This window comes from Falco punctatus (genome assembly GCF_963210335.1).
Source record: "Falco punctatus genome assembly, chromosome: 10".
NCBI classification, from domain to species: domain Eukaryota; kingdom Metazoa; phylum Chordata; class Aves; order Falconiformes; family Falconidae; genus Falco; species Falco punctatus.
Window position 1 is genome coordinate 8,242,924 of NC_137590.1, and position 6,079 is coordinate 8,249,002.

The 6,079-nt window shown below is 47.1% G+C and overlaps 1 protein-coding gene across 5 annotated transcripts in view; it reads right to left on the reverse strand.

Annotated features, from left to right (window-relative positions):
• RIPOR3 (RIPOR family member 3) overlaps positions 1-2,271 on the reverse strand; it is a 53,585-nt gene extending 51,314 nt beyond the window's left edge. For 2 of the 5 annotated variants that reach the window (XM_080405118.1, XM_080405119.1), the window contains exon 1: positions 1,988-2,269. The gene's annotated coding sequence lies outside the window, so the exon portion shown is untranslated. Of the gene's footprint in view, positions 1-1,760; positions 1,922-1,987 lie in introns of those variants that run through there. The other 3 variants (XM_080405123.1, XM_080405122.1, XM_080405121.1) reach the window with 3 other exon arrangements.
• Positions 2,272-6,079: the final 3,808 nt, after the last annotated feature.

Consider the following 6,079-nt stretch of genomic DNA (forward strand, 5'->3'; position numbering starts at 1 on the left):
ACACCACATTATCACTCCTCAAACCCCTGAGAAAGAGACACATTAAAATCATAACATTCCCCCCTCGCAGACTGAGTCTGGTTTCCTTTTTGAGCCCTAATGGCTCTATTCCTCTTCTCAGGTTCTTTGTAAGGATACTGCAAAGGAATATTTGTGAAGGAATTAGCTGTGGAAGGGAATAAAGTGATATTGGTGGATTTGATATTACAGAGTCCCAGCTCCCTGCCTGGATTTCTCCTAAAGGAGCCCAGGGCTAGAGTGAACATTGTAGAGCAACTGTATGGCTGCTCTTTGTCTTGACAGAAGGAAATCATCTCATGTTTATACTACCCCTTAGGGAATACCATTACATAACTCACTGTTTGGCCTATATTTCCCCATTCTTGGCTCCACACTGTTAACAGAAACACCACTGCTTCACTGCAGTTACTGACTCAAGAATCAAGCACTAGATAGGAACACAGGACCTGTCATCTCAGGGAAGCCCTTTCCTCTAAACAGTATCCAGACTCCAATTGGAGGAAAATTTTGCCAAGCCAGTTGTTCCCTACTATATTGCCTGTGTTGTATCTCACACAAGTTCCCCTTTAGACCTGGAGCGTAAAGTAGGCTTGGCCTGCCATTCAATAACAGCTCCGTCCCATCTTGGCAGGTTTTGTGCAGCTTTTCCCACACTATTACATGTCATGCTTATGTCATTCACTCTGAAGAATTCAGACAGCAGCATGTAAGTGATCAACTGCATGTGAAATGAATACAACAGAGAAGTAGTTCCTACCACACATGTTCCTTTAGACACCACATCTTTGTCAGATGTATCTCTCCATTCAACACGAAATGTTCCCTCAGACACATTTTGCATTGTTTACTACCCTTACAAATGATCTTCCTCTGCTTTCTTGTTTTTTCTAAATTAAGTTCTTTCCAAAAAGAGTATGTAATGCCCCGCATTAATAGGTGTAGCTCCCATTTTACAGCTGTGAAAACACAGGTAGAGACCGATTAAGTCTTGATCCCAACAAAGGAAATGACTGAATCAGGAGTTCTGAGTACTGGTGCTGTACTCTGACTCTGGTTCAATACTCAAGAAATGGCTCAAGAAATATGTAACCTTATTTTTCAAATTCCTTCAAGTTTCTTTGGTTGATGAACAACTCGATTTCCATATGGCCCAACTTATTTAAAACACTTTTTAAAAGGGGAAATTAAACTCTGTCTGAAGCAAAACGTAACTGGGCTGTGACCCAAAACCTCAATTCGTATTTATGAGCAAATAAAACATAATCTCTGCACAGACAAAAAGAGTTAACTAAAATATAACCAGCCCATACAATGCCACCTCCAAAACACAAACCCTACAGGATGGCATTAACGTTGTCCTCTTTCCCACCTGCTCCAGCCAGATGTTCACCCCGCAGGGGGTCCCCGGGTGTTTGTGGACATGAACGTGCTGTCTTCTGGGGCAAAAGCTACCGCGCCTCTTTGCGCGGTGCAGCCTCTGCAGGAATATCAGCATCCTTTGCAGCTTGCCTACCTACAGATTCCCGTAGACTCCTCAGGAGCCTACCGCCCCTATAGGTGACGAGGACCCCCCCATAGGTGACACGCACCCCCCTACTCGCTGATATGCCCCTCCACTCGGCGACATGCCCCCCCTCTCGGTGACATACCCCTCCATCCCGTGACATGCCCCTCCTCTCGGTGACATACACCTCCACTGGGTGACAAGCCCCCCCCGGTGCCCTGCAGCTCTCACCCACCGGTGCGGTGCCGCTGCCTCCCCGCTGCCCCGCGCGTCTCGCAGCCCCGTCTCCCAGGCGGGCGCCCGGAGCGGCGCTACAGGCGCGCCGCGGCCCCGTCCCTCCCGCCACCGGGCAGGGCGGGGGTCGCGGGCGGGACACCGCCTCCCCCCGCCCGGCGCCGGGGCCGGCACCCCGCGCTGCCCCCGGCGGGAACCGCGGCTGCCCCGCGGCCAGGTGCCTCCTACCTGCCTCTCGGCGGCGGAGCGCGGCGCTCGGCTCCGCTCCGCTCCCGGGACAGCGCGGCGGCGGCCGGCGGCGCGGAGAGGCAGGGCCCGCCGGGACGGCCCCGATAGCCGCCGCTTATCGCCGCTGCCTGTCACCCAGCTGGGCTCCGCTTCCAGGAAGCCGCGGCTGCGGAGCGCCTGCCTGCTGCTGGATGCCGCCGGCCCCGTCCCGCTCGCTGCCTCCCTCCCTCCGACCCCCCTCATCCTGGCAGGGGGGCTGGGAAAGTGCAGCGCGGCTCCAGCACATGCCGAGCCTGCGGTCACGGCCCGGACCCTCTGCTATTAATCAGGAGCATCCCCAGCGCCCCCTTGCTTACTCCGGCTGCCTTACTGCAGGCCCCACCGCGCCGCTGGGCAAGGACAAACCGGCGACACGCGGGGACGGCCGCCCCTGCCGCCCCGTTGATGCCTCCGTTCCCCTGCCCCCGGATCCTACCCCTGCACTTCTCAGGCACTTTCTCCCGTGCCTGATTCCCTCCCTTCCCATCTTCTCTCCACTCCTCCTGCCCTTACCCCACGCTATCCCCTCACTATCCCTTTTAAGATTCCCTCCTCCTACAACCCTCGCTGTCCCAGATCTTCACCTTTCTTTCTCTCATTGCCTCCTCCCTTTCCCCATCCCAACCTCCCATAGTTTTCTGTTACTGAAGACATATACTTTGCTCTCTTTGATTCCTTGTTAACCAAAGCCCGCTCCGAGCCCTTTCTGCTGCGCTTGCTACTGACCTCCTTGTCGCTTCTTCAGGCAGGTACCGTTCCTCGAGAAGCAGCTTCCTTCTGCTCGCTCTCTAGACACCTTCCTGATAATCCTGACAAAAAAGATGTGAAATTGTGATGTAGAAAGCAGGCTGACATCCTGCCCGGCTCCTTGCCTCACCACGTGAACGCACACAATCATATCTCTTTTCTTGTGAGCAATGCCTTGCCAGGCCTTTTGTAAACATCACCAGCCAAACGTGTGCCTGCCGTCGGCAGAGCCCCTTGGACTAGGGTTTGCCTCAACCCTCTTCCACTTTCCCCTGCGGTTTTTAGCACCGTTCCCCCATAAGGTTAGCATGCTGACTGACTGACGGCACGGGAAGCTTGACACTCCCCATGAGGAGAATAAGCTGACTGTGCAGAATTTGGGTATGCTCTTACAATAACTTTAACAGTAATAGTGTTTGCTCCCCTTTTGACCATATTCAGCAATATCTAGGACACATACAGGACTCTTCCCTCCTGTTTCAGGAGGATAAAACACAAACTAAAGTTCTGAAAGTGCCAGATGACCAGAGATCACACACAAGAACCTGTTAGGGCAGAGTTATTCTTTTCTTTTTCAATAATTTATGATGTTGATTAGGATTTGTATTTTTCTGTGTGCTTGCTTCAAGGAAAGCTTTGAAAAAGGCAAGGGAAGATCTCTCACACAGCTGAATATGCTTTTAAGAAGACTCATGAGGGAATTAACACACATGAAAGTGAGAGCAGTAAGAGACAAAAACAGATGGGTTGATGGAGTTGGCTGCACAAACAAATCAAGCACTTTGGGGTTTAGATATTCTAGAAAGAACGGTGCTGAGACGCAAGTAGAAGTGAGTTTCACACAGGATCTTGAAACCGATTGGGGCTTGGAGCGCTGAAAAAGGCCATGGTGATACACCATGGACAAGACTAGTAGCAGAGCTGGTGTACCCAGCGAGACAAAGCAAGGAGATGCAAACACAGGGACTTGTACAGGTCAGTACACGACACAGTCTAATAATTATACCTCTGCTAAATGTTCTCTTGATTCTCCTAGTATTTTGTGGTTTTATGATCAATCACACTGACTACTTGAAGAATGCCCCACTGGTAAATACAACCGCAGCAGTTCAAGGTGCAGCCAGCTGTGTGTCCTGTCTCTCAGCTCAGGCTTTCCAATCATGTAAGGCTGTCAGCAAAGCCAGGTGCGTGCTCCAGCCTCAGACCCCGCAGCACCAGCCGTATCAGACCAACTCAAGCAGCACAGGACAGCGCTAAACCAGGGCCTGTGAGTGGCAGCAGCTGCAGTGCAGCCTCGTGCCTTTGCATGCCAGCCCCACAGCAGGGTGGAGCGCACAGGGGCTATTTTAAATTGACTTAACTGGATTTGCAGAAGGACATTTGTCAGAACACCTAATCTCTGCAGGAACCCTAGGCAACCGGTTGACCAAAAAACCTTTACTGTTACTGTCATTTCCTCCTAAACATGAGACATAATAAATTTCACAGACCAGACCCTCAACTGATGCAAATGACCAAGGTTCCATCACTCCCGGTGCAGATGTCCCCTATTCACTTCAGCTGAGGATTGGCCTTAAGTGTTTTTATTCCAGTTTATTTTTTATGATCTTCATTTGCTGTGTCTTCATCTGGTGTGTTTATGTGGTTGGTGCTCGGTTTTCATTATTTTTGACTGCACTTCAGATTATTTGCTCTATGGTTTTGTTCACATTCTCCTTTTCCATGAAATTCTAATAAAACACTTGGCTACAGATTTTCCAAATTGGATACTGATGTTTAGTGCAGCTAATTATGTAGCAGGGTTCAAAGCGAGTTCTATAATGTAACAATTTACATATTCTTGAAAACAATGGACACAAACCTACAAATGATTGTTACAAGCTACACATTCTTCTGGAATTTCCTTTAAAAATACATACGCTTAGTATTCTCACGCACATGAAAAGCAGTAAATACCGCATTGCTGGCAGCATTATAATATTTACAATGAAAAAATAAAACACACTCTGATGTCTCTCAGACCTAAAGGGACATTTTAAAAATGCTAGTACATCTCCTTCAAGGATCTCAAAGCACTCCATAAAAGCACTTCACAAATTCAGCCACTCGGCATTTATCCAGTATTATGCCAAGGATATACCAAGATCATTTTACAATGACATATCCAGGGTGGTTGCAACAACATTATACATTTAGTGTTTCAGCCTCACAAGTGTCCTGGCATAATCAGATTAGCTATAATTTTATTGTGTAAGTACTGAATTAAGCCACTTTTGTTTTTCTAAACCGACTGAACTACAGACAGCAAACCCTGTGAGCAGACCATGCTTCTCAGGAAGATCCAGACTAAACTGACTTTTAGAAAGGCTGCTATAAACCATAGCTGTTTATAGTAGCAATAGCTAATAACTCAGTATTTAAGCCTATTACTATGATCCTTTACACCAGGCTGACTTGCAGAAAAGTCGTTTTTCTCGCCACTCATAATGCAAGCAATATGTATGCAAACATTTGCTTGTGTCTCTACCCCACCCTTTTTTATTTTGTATTCTTTTGATTTTAGAATACTACCTAAATGTTAATAAATACAAAGTAATCTGCATAAAGTAGATTTAATCTATCAGCCAATCAATATCCAAATCAGGCACTTTCATTACTGTAACACAACAAACTTTAGACCATGTTATAACAAACTCTCCCTACATAAAGAGCATTCACTCAGAGTTTCTGAGGGTGTCTTACAGCAAGATTAAACTGTAATTACATACAACCAGAATTCTAAGCACATGATTATTTTTGCTTCTTTGTGCGCCTATCTGCACTGGAGTTTATAGTTCACGGTATTATAACTCAGGAGGGAAAGTAAGAGATGAGCCAACAGAAGCAAAGAATATCTTCTAAAAGCTGAACGCAGCTGGGACAGTGGCTGAACTCACATGGATTCAGTATTTCCAAATGTGGCATACATGGAAAAATTGAATTGCTTTTCTACTCCCCTTGGCTTGTACTTTTCTATTTTTACTTATTACTACTGCATCAGTACTATTTAGTTAATAAACAGTGACAGTTCTATTATGTCCGTATACGAACGTCTGCCTGTTTCAGCTCCGTAGTTTCACAATGGATTTGACTTGTTCGTGTATGCACGCACAGAAATACCAGGAGAAAGAGCCTAATTTACTTTGAATTGTCTAAATACAATAGTCGTCCTGTATTTTCCTAAAATACGTTCCCAATAATTGTTTGACATTATCCGAAAACGTTGTCAACTTCACCTTCCGATTTCAACATAAATCAATGAACTAT